Consider the following 17,022-nt stretch of genomic DNA (forward strand, 5'->3'; position numbering starts at 1 on the left):
GAAATCATTGTAAAAGAAAGAAAAAAGGCCGGAGCCCTGTGGCCGCGGCGACCGAACCTGGCGCCATCTTAGTCGGATAGGGAAATAAAAGGAAGAGGAGGAATATATTATAGATAAAAATAACTCCCAGCATTCAACTCTTTGGCACTGTTTGGCACTAGGGCCAGTGCTCCTAAAGTATATGATAACTCCAAACCATAACAGCAGAAAAAGTTTTGCAAGTTTTGAATGCAGGATTAGCATCTTTACCACTTAATAACCTCAGACCAGTTGCTGTTGAAATTAGATTTTTATGGTGACAATACCGCTTTAAAGGGACTCCGAGCTCAAACTAGAATAAAAATTTCAACTTAGCCGGGGCTTTCTGCAGCCCAGTGCTGGTCGGGAGGTCCCACGACGTACATCCGGGTCTTCTCCCAGTGTCTCTTCCAGAAATGGCTGGCTCGCGGCTCCCGGCGACACTTGGCCCGAGTGTTGGGCCCCTTTTCCGCATACGTCACGTCTGACGTCACTACGCCGGCCGCCTCGCGTCATCACGGTGGTCGGCGTGACAGTACAGCGCATGCGTGGTTTAACCCTTTAAGCTGGCTACGAAAAAAAAAAAAGATTCACTTACCTGGGGCTTCCACCAGCCCCTTGCAGCTGTCCTGTGCTCGCGCAGCCACTCACCGGTGCTCCGGTCTCCCACTGCAAGTTAGTTTCATTTTCACTGCACCTGAACAGCTCTGGCCGTGCATATCCTTCTCGTTGCAGTCTGCAATGGCATCCTGCACAGGTGCAGGATGCTATTGTGGGCAGGAAGGATACACCTGGCCAGAGCTGTGCAGGCACAGTGTGAAACTAAGCCATGGCGGAGACCGGAGCATCGGTGAGTGGCTGCACGGGAACAGGACGGCTGCAGGGGGCTGGTAGAAGCCCCAGGTAAGTGAATCTCTTTTTTTGTAGCCGGTTTAAAGGGAAGATCCAAGCAAAATAAAAAAATGAGTTTCACTTACATTGGGCTTCTACCAGCCCCATGCAGCCATCCTGTGCCCTCGTAGTCACTCACTGCTGCTCCAGTCCCTCGCTGGCAGCTTGCCGACCTCGCATCGCGTACATTTTTACGCATTCCCGCTAGTGCAGGAACATTAACACATACATTTTTACGCGTTACCGGTTTAACACATACATTTTACCCGTTACTGCTTTAATGCGTAAAAATGTACGCATTAAACCAGTAACGCGTAAAAATGTATGTGTTAATGTTCCTGCACTAGCGGGAATGCGTAAAAATGTACGCAATGCAACCCGCCGACCTCCGAGGTCGGCAAGCTGCCAGCGGGGGACTGGAGCAGCAGTGAGTGACTACGAGGGCACAGGATGGCTGCAGGGGGCTGGTAGAAGCCCCAGGTAAGTGAAACTCATTTTTTTATTTTGCTTGGACCTTCCCTTTAAAGCATACCTCCCAACTTTCTGAGATAAGAAAGAGGGACACGTTAAGACACACCCCAGTCACACCCCTAATCATGCCCCCGCCACGCCCCTAGTCACTGATACCAGAAGGAATTCAGAAGCAAATAATGCAGTTTTATCATTCAGACCACATTGGTTGCATTTTATTTACTGCTGAAATGTTTTCTAGTGAAAACGTGGTTGGGGTGTCTTGGCACCCTTTGGAAAAAAATACAGGAGACAAAAAAGGGAGCCCGATAGTGCAGTATGTCAATAGTAGGTGTGTGGAGAAATCAATTGATTGAAAGGGCTACTCACAAAGGAGGGTTGCAAGGGGCAACCGACCACAGGAAGCAGGTGGAGACCATAAACCCGACTCCACTCGGGGTGGTCCTGGACGGACCTGGTTGCGGTCGCTCTCTTAGATGAAAAAGGATGGACAAAACATTAACCGTGGTAAAACAACTGGTGTTCTGTCACCACCCCTCGGACAAACATGTACGGGGGTATAACTATGCACAATAAGGGAAAGAGGCGCCCTGATTTGAATAAAAGTTTTTAAAACCAGTTTAAAAACGAAAAAGAAAAATGAGGTATCTTACCTCAATGACGAAATCTCTGTAAACTTACAAAAGATTTTTATTTGAGCACAGGCAACGCGTTTCGCGGGTCTGAGCCCGCTTCCTCAGGCCAATACAGTGCCAAATGACAGAAATCATGTAGCATAGGTAGCCACTTTCCCTTATTGTTTCTGGTGAAATGTTGCCCACGTTGCGTTATTTTCTGCTGAAATGTTGCCCACATTGCGTTATTTCCTGCTCACATGTTGCCCACATTGCGTTTTATTTTCTCGTGAAATGTTGCCCGCGTTGCGTAATTTTCTGCTGAAATGCTGCCCACATTGCGTTTATTTTCTGGTGTCTTGGGAAACTGTTGCCACATTTATTATTTAACGGTCATAATTGGCTATATTTGCTGCTTTGGGTTTACGGTATACTAATAAATAGCATCACACAGTTTCTGCACACCCATGATGCGAATCCTCGTTTCACCACATCATGGCGGAAACACTGCTTTCTTATGCCTCGCTTTTACATCATTATGTTAGCTCCGCCCACACAATGTCATGGCCACGCCAATTTTTCAGCGCGGCACCGCAAACGCCCCCAATTTTCGGCCCGCTCCCCAGTTTTTTTTTGCCGTGGCGCCCCCCATACCCCCCCCCCCTCGGCTCAGGTTGAACCCAGAAAAATCTGGTCACTCTAGTCATACTCTACTCTGGATTTTATTTCCAGTATTTTACCAAGGTTAAACCTAACCCTACTCTCATACAGAACGCTTTCCTGGTGGTGCCAAACCCTAAAATCCCCATGGTGCCCATAACACCCAATTTTTTTAGATAAGAAAGAGGGACACTTAAGCTATGCCCCTGTCACACTCCTAATCACAGCCCCGGCGCACCCCTAATCACAAATATCATTAAAGGCGCGCTTGCGCAGTACTCTCCTGGTGACATCATCAGGAGCGAGGACACGGTAGCGCAGGCGCAGTGGTTTTCCAACTTTACAGTCGCAACATCTTGAAAGTGAATATAGTCAACTATGACCGTTCAATAATAAATGCAGCAACAGTTTCCCCAGACACCATAAAATAAACGCAATGTGGGCAGCATTTCAGCAGAAATTGATGCAATGTGGGCAACATGTCAGCAGGAAATAATGCAATGTGGGCAACATTACAGCAGTAAATAAAACGCAAAGTGGGCAACATTTCACTAGAAAATAAAATGCAATATGGGCAACATTTCACCAGAAAATAACGCAACGTGGGCAACATTTCAGCAGAAAATAACGCAACGTGGGCAACATTTTACCAGAAAATAAACGCAATGTGGGCAACATGTCAGCAGTAAATAAAACGCAATGGGGGCAGCATTTCAGCAGAAAATGACGCAATGTGGGCAACATGTCAGCAGAAAATAACGCAATGTGGGCAACATTTCAGCAGAAAATAACGCAATGTCGGCAACATTTCAGCAGTAAATAACGCAATGTGGGCAACATTTCAGCAGTAAATAACGCAATAAGGGCAACATTTCAGCAGAAAATAACGCAATGTGGGCAACATTTCAGCAGTAAATAAAACGCAATGTGGGCAACATTTCACCAGAAAAGAAAACGCAATGTGGGCAACATTTCACCAGTAAATAACGCAATGTGGGCAACATTTCAGCAGTAAATAAATGCAATGTGGGCAACATTTCAGCAGTAAATAAAACGAAATGTGGGCAATATTTTAGCAGTAAATAAACGCAATGTGGGCAACATTTCAGCAGTAAATAACCAATGTGGGCAACATTTCACCAGAAAAGAAACCGCAATGTGAGCAACATTTCAGCAGTAAATAAATGCAATGTGGGCAACATTTCAGCAGTAAATAAAACGCAATGTGGGCAATATTTCAGCAGTAAATAAACGCAATGTGGGCAACATTTCAGCAGTAAATAACGCAATGTGGGCAACATTTCAGCAGTAAATAACACAATGTGGCCAACATTTTAGCAGTAAATAACGCAATGTGGGCAACATTTTAGCAGAAAATAAATGCAATGTGGGCAACATTTTAGCAGGAAACGTGTGCAACATAACACCTGCAAAAAAATAATTTTTAATCACCTGACAGAAGTCCCCTCACGCGGCCGGCCTCTGGTGTGTGTGCAGCTCCCCCGAGATCTTCCTCAGACTACATGCAGTCTCCCGCGCTGGTGGAATAGTAGGGCTACGGGAAGATGGCGCCAAAGCCCTGTACTGGAGACACAAATAGTCTCCAGTACAGGGCTTCGGAAGCCATCTTCCCGTAGCCCTGCTCTGACCTGCCGAACACTATGCAGGCTGGAGCGGGGCTGCGGGCTATGAACTGGCACGGCGTCTATTAGACGCTGCAATTACGGTGGCCAGAGTCCCGAGTAAACAAATCTGGGCTGTCAGTAAAGTCCATGAAAACATTTGTGGTGTCAGTAAAAAAAAACCTCTCTCTTTCCCAGAAGATCACAGCACTTACTGCTTATCAGTTTACGTATCCCTCTGGAATGTACACTGCTCTAGCTAAAGGTGGCTATACATCTGTAGACTTGGCGGCCAATCAACCATCAGATAAGACAATTATTATTATTATAAAAATCGGTGCCACCAAGAGCATGCCTAGTTGACAATCAAACCAATTTCGGGTCGAAATTGGTTGCATGTATCGATCGCATCTATCAATTGGACATGCTGGAAAATCTCAGGTTGGCATGCTCAATCAGGCGTGCAGTGGTAAGGGCTGCGATAATTGAGAAAAAATGTGACGGAAACCCCCAGTTGCATCCCCCAAATGTAAATATATCAAAGTCCCACCTCCAGATGCCGTGCATTAATACTTCACCTGTCCGGTGTCCGCCACTGCACTCTTCTTCCTCCTCATTCGAGTACATGGTTGCTGGTGTATTGCACGTAGGGTGCATGTGTGATATCTTTCATTTAATTTCAATAATAGTAGATGTCAGTAAAAAAAAGTGTTCTGTCAGTAAATTTTTTGTGCTTTGTCAGTAAAAATGTATTTCTGAGGTTGGCAACACTGGTCCCGCTGCGGGATGTTTCTAAGGGACACAAGGCATCCTGGGACAGTGGACCCCGAAGGTGGGATGTGTCCCGGCTAAATCGGGACATATGGTCACCGTAGTATAACTAAATTTAGCGATATTTTATTATCCCCTGCACCCTTTTTTTATGTATGCCATCCAGGCTGCAGCTTTGGATCAGCAGAGTAGACCACAGCAGCAGGCAGTGTTGCGGAAAAACTTAAAGAGACTCTGTAACATTAAAAAGATCCCCTGGGGGGTACTCACCTCGGGTGGGGGAAGCCTCCGGATCCTAATGAGGCTTCCCACGCCGTCCTCTGTCCCACGGGGGTCTCGCCGCAGCCCTCCGAACAGCCGGCGACTGTGCCGACTGTCAGTTCAATATTTACCTTTGCTGGCTCCAGCGGGGGCGCTGTGGCGGCTTTCCGTTCCGAACTACACGGAAATACCCGATCTCATTCGGGTCCGCTCTACTGCGCAGGAAACTTGCAGTAGAGCAGATCCGACGGCGATCGGGTATTTCCGTGTAGTTCGGAGCCGACAGCCGTCAGAGCGCCTGCGCAGGAGCCAGGAAGGTAAATATTGACGTCACTGCTGCACGGACTCCACGGAGGGCTGCAGCGAGACCCCTGACGGATGGAGGACAGCGTGGGAAGCCTCATTAGGATCCGGAGGCTTCCCCCACCCGAGGTGAGTACCCCCCAGGGGATCTTTTCATGTTACAGATCCTCTTTAAAGGACAACTGTAGCAAGCGGTATATGGAGGCTGACACATTTATTTCCTTTTAAGCAATACTACTTGCCTGGCTGTCCTGCTGATCCTCTGCCTCTAATACTTTTAGCCATATCCCCTGAACAAGCATGCAGCAGATCTAGGGCTTGATTCACTATGCAGTGCTAACCTACTTAGCACGTCTAAAGTCTTTAGGCGCGCTAATCAGAGTGCTAAGTAGGTTAGCACCGGTTTTCTCAATCAGATCGCGCGCTAAGTACCGCGCGCAAAGTCCTATGCACGCGCTAAGTCCCATAGGCTTTAATGGGCTCTTCACTCAGAGCGCCCTGCGCTCTGTGCAGTGTGCGCGTAAAGTTTTACGTGCATAAAGTTTTGCGCACGAAAAGCTCGTTTAGACGTGCTAAGGCGGTTTTCACAGGTGTGCTAACAGTTAGCACCGCTTTGTGAATCAAGCCCCAAGTGTTTCTGATATTGTTAGATATGACAAGATTAGCTGCATGCTTGTTTCGGGAGTGACTCAGACACCACTGCAGCTAAATAGATCAGCAGGGTTGCCAGGAAACTGGTTTTGTATAACAGGGAATAAATATGGAAGCCTCCATTTTCTTCTCACTTCAGTTGTCCTTTAACCTCGTGAGGACTGCAGGGCTAAACCCCCCTAGTGACCAGGCCATTTTTAGTAAAATTGGCCACTGCAGCTTTAAGGCAAAGCTGCAGGGCTGCACAATACAGCACACAAGTGATTCCCCCCTCCCCCTTTTCTCCCCACCAACAGAGCTCTCTGTTGGTGGGGTCTGATCGCTCCCCCCATGTTTGTTTGTTTTTTATCAATATTTATGTTCGAGTTTTTTTCACAAATACCCGTTTCTTTAAATGTATTTCCTCCCTCCCCACAGCCAGCCAATTACTGCGATTGGCTGTCATAGGCTTCTGCCTATGAGAGCCGATCACTCTCTTGTCTCCCAGGGGGACAGCCGTGTCACACGGCTGTCCCTAGTACAGCGCTGCTGCCGATCGCAGCGCTGTACATAGAAATAGACGGCGATCACGCCGTCTAACAGTCTCCCGAGCGGCAATAGCTCCGCCCTCCGAGCATGAGATGTGCGCGCAGCGTGTGCACGATCTCATGCGAATTACAGCCCTAGGACTTTACGCGTTAGGCGGTCCTGGGGCTGCCGCCGCGGCCACGCCCGTCGGCGTGATGCGGGTGGCAAGAGGTTAAAATTGAGCAGGAGGCACAGCAAATAGTAGTGTTGTCCGGATCATGAACGATTCGGATCTTTGATCCGAATCTCTTTTGTGAGTCGAATCATCCGAAACATCAAAATGAGTGATTCGGATCGCAAAGGGGGCAGGCCCAGGAGCGGCACGCCCCCCTCTCGGGCCTGCCCCCCTCTCTCAGCGGGCAGTGGGGTCCTGGAAACAGAGCAGAGATGGATCGCTCTGTTGGAGGGGAGCCAGCCTTGCAGGGACAGGTAGATGAGAGAGGGTACATCGGTGCCGCTGCCAAATATGTGTAGAGCACACATACTGGCTATAATATGCTGCTCATTTTAGGCTGTCTGTTCCGTAGTGCTGCATAGTGAACAAATTGGAAACTTTTGGCTCAGAAGCACAGCTCAGTAACTTTGCAGACAGCGTGCTGGGCAATGGGCTAGAATTACAGGACACAGGCACTGTGATTGCAGAGTAGTGATGGGAATTCCGGCTCTTCTCAGAGAATCGGCTCTTCTGAATCGGCTCCCATTAAAGAGCCGGATCTTATGGCTCTGAATCGGCTCTTCATTAAATATCACTAGACACCACTCAGAATCGGAGTAAAAGCCCCGCCCCCGTCTTCATGACAACGCCAGACTGCTTCTCTGAATGGGGCAATCCCTCCTGCTATACACTCCTACAAGCTGGAAGAGGAGGACTACATCTCCCAGCATGCCTCAGCGCCCTTTATTACAGAGCAAAGCAGAGCTCTGTGGGGCGGCTGAGGCATCGGCTCTTTTAAAACTGAGCGCCGGCTCATTAGCAGCACTATTGCAGAGCAATATGATCCTCCTGCACTGCTCTAAACAGCTGCACTTCACCATCTCCCCTTCTCTGTGTGTCCACTGTCCACCCCCTCCCTGTCTTGTCCTGCTAGTCATTTCATCTCCCTCCCCCCCCCCAAATGCTTCCCTAGTAAAATGTAGTGTTGTCCGGATCATGAACGATTCGAACGGATCATTTGATCCGAATCTATTTTGTGAGTCGAATCATCCGAATCATCAAAATGAACGATTCGGATCGCAAAATGGGCGGGGCCAGGAGCGACACGCCCTCTCTCAGCGGGCAGCGGGGTCCTGGAAGCAGAGCAGAGATGGATCGCTCTGTTGGATGGGAGGCAGCCTTGCAGGGAGACAGGTAGATGAGAGAGAGGGGACATCGGTGCCACAGCCAGATATGTGTAGAGCACACATACTGGCTGCAATGTACTGCTCATTATAGGCTGTCTGTTCCATAGTTGTGCACAGTGAACACATGGGAAGCTTTTGGCTCAGCACAGCTCAGTAACGTTGCAGGCACTGTGATAGCAGCGCAGTATGATCCTCCTGCACTCGGCACTAAACAGCTGCACTTTACTTCTGGGAATGCTTTGGGGAATGGGAGTTGGGAGTACACAGATGAGCATATAGGTGAAATACTAGTGATGTCCGGATCATGAACGATTCGGATCTTTGATCCGAATCTATTTTATGAGTCGATCATCCGAATCATCAAAATGAGTGATTCGGATCACAAAAGGGGCGGGGCCAGGAGCGACACGCCCCCTCTCAGCCGGCAGCGGGGTCTTGGAAGCAGAGCAGAGATGGATCTCTCTGTTGGAGGGGGGACAGGTAGATGAGAGAGAGGGGACATGGGTGCCACTGCCAGATGTGTAGAGCACACATGGGCCTCGATTCATAAAGCATTACCTCATGCGGTAATGCTGAAAACAGCAGACTTTACCGACCACTTAGCAAAATGTCAATTCATAAAGGCTGTTACCGCATGAAAAGCTGACATTACCGACGAGGGAGCTAAATTACCGACTTGGCTGCAGTTACCGACAACACATGTCAGTAAATTGTCAGCAAATGTCAATTCATAAAGCCTGCAACATGCGGTAAGCCTGGCGGTAGTTACCGACACCTCTGGTGAGGTCTTAACAAGTTACCGACAGCTCTGATTAATGCAAAGTGCAGAGATCCGAAAGTCTGTTTGATTCATCTGTGGAGAGAGCCGGAGAGACGTCTGTGTGAATCATTTCAGCAGGCAGGGAAAGACTGTGTGACTCATCTGTCTGAGTCATCAGTGGAAAGAGTCGGCTGTGTGAGTAATTTCTGCAGGCAGGGAAAGACTGTGTGACTCATCTGTCTGAGTCATCAGTGGGAGAGCCAGAGAGAGCCGTCTGTGTGATTCATTTCTGCAGGGCAAAGAGGGAATCGGGACACTGCTCTACTCTACCGCTCAATGGGCTGCGGTAATTTACCGACCTCCAAGGGCAGCTGGGGAAATGTTTATGAATTAGCACACAGACCGGGAAAATACCGAGTGCGGTATTTTCCCGACAAGATTTTTGTTATCGCATTGCTGTTTATGAATCGAGGCCATACTGGCTATAACGTGCTGCTCATTATAGGCTGTCTGTTCCGTAGTGCTGCACAGTGATCACATTGGAAACTTTTGGCTCAGCACAGCTCAGTAACTTTGCAGACAGTGTGATTGAAAGGCAATATAATCCTCCTGCACTCGGCACTAAACAGCTGCACTTATCTTCTGGGAATGCTTTCTTTCACTGTGCGACCTTTTCTTTCAAAGTGTACAGATGAACATATAGGTGAAATATATGTAATGCATATGATTGCAGCATGTGGGTATTGTGTTCAAACATTTCTGCTCTCTGCTCGTCCCTCCTCCCATCTCTGTCCACTCCCTGCCCTCTGTCCATCTTCTCTCCTTCTCTGTGTGTCCACCCCCCTCCCCTTCTCCTGTCCACAGACCTGTCCTGCTGTTCATTTCACCCCCGAATGCTTCCGGTAGTAAAATGATCCGAGATTCGGATACAAGATCCGGATCTATTCAATGATCCGATTCGAATCATCCGGATCATTGAAAAGATCCGAACTTCCCATCTCTATGAAATACATGTAAAGCATATGATTGCAGCATGTGGGTAGTGTGCAAACATTTCTGCTCTCTGCTCGTCCCTCCTCCCATCTCTGTCCACTCCCTGCCCTCAGTCCATCTTCTCCCCTTCTCTGTGTGTCCACCCCCCTCCCCTTCTCCTGTCCACAGCAGGGAAAGTAGCTGATTCTGACAGGGAGCAGAAATTGTCATGACAACGGCAGCCATTTTATTGAAGACTATGCACATGAAAACCAGTATTATGAATATGAATTTGCCTGGGAGGAGGCGGGTACTATGACGTCACCGAAGCTGATGCAGAGCTTCTAACCGTAAACTAAGCTTTTCCTGTTCAGCGTTGGTGAAAATGCAGGCGCTGCTGCAAGCACATGACTAGAGGAAATGCTTATCGTTTGGAGACTATACATCACATTAGTTTGCATAGTATAAGCACAGCATCTAAATGAGTAGCGGAGAAGGTTGTTGCGGAATAGCAAGCAGCCAATCACCTGCCGGCGATAACAGGAAAGGGGTGGGTATATGGTTTTGGTGGAGCTTGACAGTTCCTTGATCCCCAACTGTTAGCAGCGTAGGTTTCCGGGTGAGAAAAGAAGCTGCTGGTACAATTTAGCTGAAATCCCACCACTCAGGTAAATTAACTGATCGCTACAATATGATTTGTGGTTTGAGGATTTTTGGTCTTCAGGTGCCCTAGAAATAGTATAATTGTCACTTGCCGTTCCAGGTCCTAGGCTCCGCACTTTATTTAAGGCACACCCATCGCACTTGTGTCATGCTGTGTTTGGTGATAATATTATCATAGGAGCGGGCTATAGTACTGCTGCGCATACGTTTTGCTGTCAAAGGAAGTACCATGCTACTAGAGCAAATGGTAGCCGTTTGGGTTATACAGTGCTTTTGGCCATGTGTGAGTTTTTTTTTTTTCGTATGTAAAACTGCAGGAGTTTTTAAAGAGAACCCTAGCCGTCTGATAGAGAGAAGGGGGGGATGGGTTGGGGGGTAGCGAGATCAGATAGAGCTCCTTACCACTGTTCCAGCATTCTTTTATGCTGAGGATATTATTAGAAACTACTGAAAATATGTTAGAGATGTTTCCAAAGTAACAGGAAGTGTGTGCTAAGCTGATTTTTGCAAAAAAAAAAACCGCCGGATGCGCCCGGCTTAAACAGATCAAGCCGCCGGCTTGCTTCGTGTCTCGCTCTTCTCCCCCTCTTGCCCTCTCTCCTATAGAACACTGGGGAGGGGATGCCGCGATGAACGACTCTGGGGTGACACGCATGTCCCCTCCCCAAGGCTCATACGAGAGAGGGCAAGAGGGGGAGGAGAGCGAGACACTCATGAAGCAAGCCGGCGGCTTGATCTGTTAGCCGGGCGCATCCGGCGGTTTACATTCACAGGTTGACGTGAAGTACTTATGATTGGAATTAACATCAACAGCGCCACCTGCCGGATGCGCCCGGCTAACGGATAAGTACCAAAAAAAAAAAAGTCAGGTACAATAGTTTGCATATGTGCTGCCCACTTGTTAAGGGAGCAAAAAATAATTTTATTTATTGAATTTATAAAGCGCCAACATATTATACAGTGCTGGATATTAAAGAAAACCTGTAATTAAGAAAAAGTCCCCTAGGGGGTACTTACCTCATGAGGGGGAAGCCTCTGGATCCTAACGAGGCTTCCCCGTTCTCTGTCCCTCCGTTGTCCTGCTGTAGCTCCCCGAAGTGCGCAATGTAAATATTTACCTTCCGGGATCCAGCGTAGGCGTACTAGCGGATCTCCCTTCGGGTTAAGGCGGAATTAGCCGAACCAGAACGATCTGCTCTACTGCGCAAGTGCGAGACCTTTTGCGCCTGCGCAGTGGAGCGGATACGATCAGGTTCGGCTATTTCCGCCTTACCCGAAGGTGCCCGCGCTGGATCCCGGCAAGGTAAATAAATCGAGGCTTGTCGGGGGAGGATTGCGGGACGCTTCAGGGGTGCCAGCGCTGGACTGCCTGCAGCTACAGGAATGGGGAAGCCTCATTGGGACCCTAAGGCTTCCCTCTCCAGAGGTGAGTACCCTCCCAGGGGATGTTCTTTTTATTTTAGTACAGGTTTTCTTTAAGGTTAAAGACAATATTTAGGGGAGACATACAGCAATAAGACAATACAGGAATACATGCAAACCAGATCACACAGCACAGTATGAGCACAAGGTAATGCTTAGTTAGTACCTGGATGGGAGCATGGAGAGTAGGCAAGTAGAGTTCACTCAGATCCATAAGATGGGTGTACAGTTAGGGCTCGTTCAGACTATACGTGCTGCCGTGCGCATTTTGGCAGCGCGTATAGTGTGCGGCATGCAAGAACGATAGAAGGGCATAGACAGCCCTTCTACCATTCCCATCATATGCGCTGTGCAGCAGCGCGATTGCAATATCGCGCGCTGCACACATTTTTGGGAATCGCAGAGCAGATCCCATTCATTGTAATTAATGGGATCTGCAGCGTAGCGCAGATGGCGTGCGATCGGACGTGTTGGGTTCCGATCGCACAGCCATTTGCGCTAATGATGTGAACGAGGCCTAATGGAGGTGCATGAACAAGTAGGAGACATGAGAAGAAAGACCCTGCCCGAAAGAAGGCTTACAATCTAGAGCAAGGGTAGGGAACCTATTGCTCGGGAGCCAGATGTGGCTCTTTTGATGGCTACATCTGGCTCACATACAAATCAGCAGGGGTTAATTCACTAAGATGCACTGCTCAAGCAGCGCAGCTTAGGCTGCTTATACACTACAGACCTACGTTCGAACTAGCCGCCGGAGAGGATCACATGGCCCCCGGATTTTTTTTTTTTTTTTTTTTTTTTTTTATAAAATTTGATTCATCTGCTTAAAGGACTTACGAGGCCAAGAGGAGTAAAAAAAAGTTAATTACTTGCATGGTCATTTCAGGCACGGAGGACGCCGTCCGCGCCCTCCGTGCTGCTCCGCCTGGGTCCCCCCGCTAATTATCTCCCCGGGCCGGCTCCCGACCCCACGGCCCGGGTCAGGCTCTCCTGCCTCTTCAAAGATGGCCGCTTCTTCTGGCCACGGCTGCGCAGTCCGCCTGGCCGCGAGTGCGACTGCGCAGCCCTAGGGCTAACCCCTCCGATCCACGCTACGTAGCCAGCCCGGGGGGATAATGAGCGGGAGGACCCGGCGGAGCGGCGCGGACGGCGTCCTCCGTGCCTGAAACGACCCTGCAAGTAATTAACTTTTTTTTTACTCCTCTTGGCCTCGTAAGTCCTTTAAGCTAGCTAACGATGCCCCCCAAGTCCCTCCGCTTTCCCCCGATCGCCGCCGTTATACGTACTCCCCAGGGATCCCGCGATGGCGCAGCCTCCCAATGAGTTCCAGGCTTCGCTATGGGGAGGATCGGGACTGCGCATGACATCAGGATGTCAATGACGCCATGTCCGATCATTGCCATAGCGACAACTGAAGCTAGAGGGTGAAGATGCGGCTCTCGCGGGATCGCGTACGGGTAAATATTGCCGGCAGTGGTCGGGAGGATCAGAGCGGTGCTGGGGGACTTGGGAGCCACAGTTAGCTAGCAAAGTGCTAGCTTAAAGTGAATGGGAACCCATATATACAAGTAAATACAAAAGTCAGATACTCACCTAAGGAGAGGGAGGCTTTGGGTCCATAGAGCAATTCTCTCTCCTCTCCCGGTCCCCATTGTGGCTCCCCGTAGCGGTATTCGACCGGTTTGGTCAAATACCGCTGTTTCTCCTCCAAAAGGAGGCTTCGGAAATGCTTTGGGAGCCCGAGTGCTCCTGAAGACGGGCCGCTCTACACTGCGCACCTCGCGAACGCCCTCTATGACGCACGTGTGCATTATGGAGCCGCCTGTCTTCGGGAGGACTCGGCTCCCGAAGACTTCTGAAGTCCCCGCCTTGGGGGATTTGAACGGGGGAGTCAGCGCAGCACCGAGGGCACCAGGAGAGGGAAGGCTCATTAGGACCCGAGCCTTCCCTCTCCTTAGGTGAGTATCTGACTTTTTTTTTTTTTTATTTAATAACGGATTCCCATAAGCTTTGAGAATTTAGATCACATTTTATTTAAAAGAATCCGACCGCGGACGCAGCATCTGAAAATGCATAAGGCCAGGGAGGTTAATGAGTTGCTCTCAGTTAAAACTACAAGAAAACTGATTGTCAAAGTAATGCCCATGTTTTCTTATGGCACAGTTCCCTCTATACACGTTTTTAAAGGGGAACTGAAGAGAGAGGTATATGGAGGCTGTCATGTTTATTTCCTTTTAGACAATACCAGTTGCCTGGCAGCCCTGCTGATCCTCTGCCTCTAATACTATTAGCCATAGCCCCTGAACAAGCATGCAGCAGATCAGGTGTTTCAGTGGTTCAGACTTATAAGTCTGATCTGACAAGACTAGCTGCATGCTTGTTTCTGGTTTTAATCAGATACTACTGCAGAGAAATAGACCAGCAGGGCTGCCAGGCAACTGGTATTGATTAAAAGGAAATAAACAGGACAGCCTCCATATACCTCTCTCTTCAGTTCCCCTTTAACTGAAAGCTTTTTCACAATGCACTGCTATGGAAAAAAGCATACCAAGACAAATAAGTGTAAAAGGGCCCTTATGCTGGGCATACACAGTTTCTTTTCCTTATCAATCGAGCCGCTGATGGCTCGATTGATAATATCCGACAGGTCCGATGACCTGCCGGATAGATTCCCCGCTCGATCCCCACCAGCGGACAATAGCGGGGAATCGAGCGGCTGATAAGGAGCGCCGACGGGGATGAGCGGGAATTGATCCTCGCGGACGAGCGGGGACGCGGCGGGAGTCGATCCGGTGGCTAATTGGCTGCCGGATCGACCCATATATGCTCAGCATTAGTGTGGCAGCGCAAGAAAAAAAATTGTAAATGGGCACGCTACTACTGTAGCATTCACTACTCACACTACCCCAAAACAAACAGCTGCTCCAATTGTCCCACTCTGGACCCTGTCCGGTCCTGTGACTTTGTAGGACAAGATCCGCACGCAACCGACGCAGTCGCGAGCCCACGTGTGCAGTAACAAAAAAACCTGGGACACGGACAGCTGGCTGCTGGACGCAGCGACAGTTAGGCTTTATTAGGTAGGATGTGTTAGCACGCACACACACATACATGCGCACACGAATGATCTTCTCAAAAAATTAGCATATTGTGATAAAGTTCATTCTTTTCTGTAATGTACTGATAAACATTAGACTTTATATATTTTAGATTCATTACACAAAACTGAAGTAGTTCAAGCCTTTTATTGTTTTAATATTGATGATTTTGGCATACAGCGCATGAAAACCTAAAATTCCTATCTCAAAAAATTAGCATATTTCATCCGACCAATAAAAGAAAAGTGTTTTTAAAACAAAAAAAAAAGTCAACCTTCAAATAATTATGATCAGTTATGCACTCAATACTTAGTCGGGAATCCTTTTGCAGAAATGACTGCTTCAATGCATGGAGGCATGGAGGCGTGGCATGGAGGCAATCAGCCTGTGGCACTGCTCAAATGTTATGGAGGCCCAAAATGCTTTGATAGCGGCCTTAAGCTCATCCAGAGTATTGGGTCTTGCGTCTCTCAACTTTCTCTTCACAATATCCCACAGATTCTCTATGGGGTTCAGGTCAGGAGAGTTGGAAGGCCAATTGAGCACAGTAATACCATGGTCAGTAAACCATTTACCAGTGGCTTTGGCACTGTAAGCGGGTGCCAGGTCATGCTGAAAAAGGAAATCTTCATCTCCTTAAAGCTTTTCAACAGATGGAAGCATGAAGTGCTCCAAAATCTCCTGATAGCTAGCTGCATTGACCCTGCCCTTGATAAAACACAGTGGACCAACACCAGCAGCTGACATGGCACCCCAGACCATCACTGTCTGTGGGTACTTGACACTGGACTTCAGGCATTTTGGCATTTCCCTCTCCCCAGTCTTCCTCCAGACTCTGGCACCTTGATTTCCGAATGACATGCAAAAGTTGCTTTCATCCGAAAAAAGTACTTTGGACCACTGAGCAACAGTCCAGTGCTGCTTCTCTGTAGCCCAGGTCAGGCGCTTCTGCCGCTGTTTCTGGTTCAAAAGTGGCTTGACCTAGGGAATGCGGCACCTGTAGCCCATTTCCTGCAACCGTCTGTACACGGTGGCTCTGGATGTTTCTACTCCATACTCATTAAACACACTTAAGGAAAGGAGCCCAATCAACAAGGCCATCACTTGTCAAAAAATGCTGAAAATCGTCTCAATATATCAAAATGTCGTTTATTGAAGACTGAATAACACATCACAATGAATAAAAACAGATGATAAAAACCCCTGTCTGAATCTGAAGGTAATCGGAAATCCTAGTAGCAGCATCAAGTAAAAAAGTGCCTAGTGCTAAATGTGAATATAGCGCGGACCTGTTACAATGCCATCATGGAATAAAGTGCGCGGTGCTTGAAATACAAAATTGCAAAAAACAAAATACAAAAAATAGAAAAAAGATCCACAATAGTGAAATGAAAACACTGGATCTATGTGTAAATAAATAGTATATATAAACAGTGGATATAAACAGTGCACGACCATAACAATGTGAGCTCCTTTGAGGGACAGTTAGTGACAAGATATATATATACACTGTACAGCGCTGCGTAATATGTCGGCGCTATATAAATACTAAATAATAATAATAATGACCAAGTTTGCACATATTTTAGGAGGAATGTTGGTCCACTCCTCTTTGCAGATCATCTCTAAATCCCTAAGGTTTCGAGGCTGTCTCTGTGCAACTCTGAGCTTGAGCTCCCTCCATAGGTTTTTCTATTGGATTAAGGTCCGGATCTCCCAGGATCTCCCAGTCCCTGTGTTGCTAGGGACTGATTTGGGCAAGCTTGTGTCCTACTATGAACCTGCCCCGACCGCCTTGTCGCTCACGGAAGGAGACGGACTCTCCACCCACCAGCAGGTACTTTATACACTTGGGGGAGCACCAGGGGAAGGTGGGTTGAATGTGCCCAGTTCAAGGGTACCAGGTTCAATAGTGCTTCAAAGGCACCTGAGTTTGA

The 17,022-nt window shown here is 48.3% G+C and overlaps 1 protein-coding gene across 2 annotated transcripts in view; it reads left to right on the forward strand.

The window, feature by feature from the left end:
* The first annotated feature begins 10,259 nt into the window (after positions 1-10,259).
* LOC137546849 (C4b-binding protein alpha chain-like) overlaps positions 10,260-17,022 on the forward strand; it is an 865,201-nt gene continuing 858,438 nt past the window's right edge. Inside the window, exon 1 of one of the 2 annotated variants that reach the window (XM_068269787.1) lies at positions 10,260-10,452. The gene's annotated coding sequence lies outside the window, so the exon portion shown is untranslated. Of the gene's footprint in view, positions 10,453-10,476; positions 10,571-17,022 lie in introns of those variants that run through there. The other variant, XM_068269786.1, reaches the window with a different exon arrangement.

The sequence above is a fragment of the Hyperolius riggenbachi genome, chromosome 2, assembly GCF_040937935.1.
Source record: "Hyperolius riggenbachi isolate aHypRig1 chromosome 2, aHypRig1.pri, whole genome shotgun sequence".
In the NCBI taxonomy this organism is placed as follows: domain Eukaryota; kingdom Metazoa; phylum Chordata; class Amphibia; order Anura; family Hyperoliidae; genus Hyperolius; species Hyperolius riggenbachi.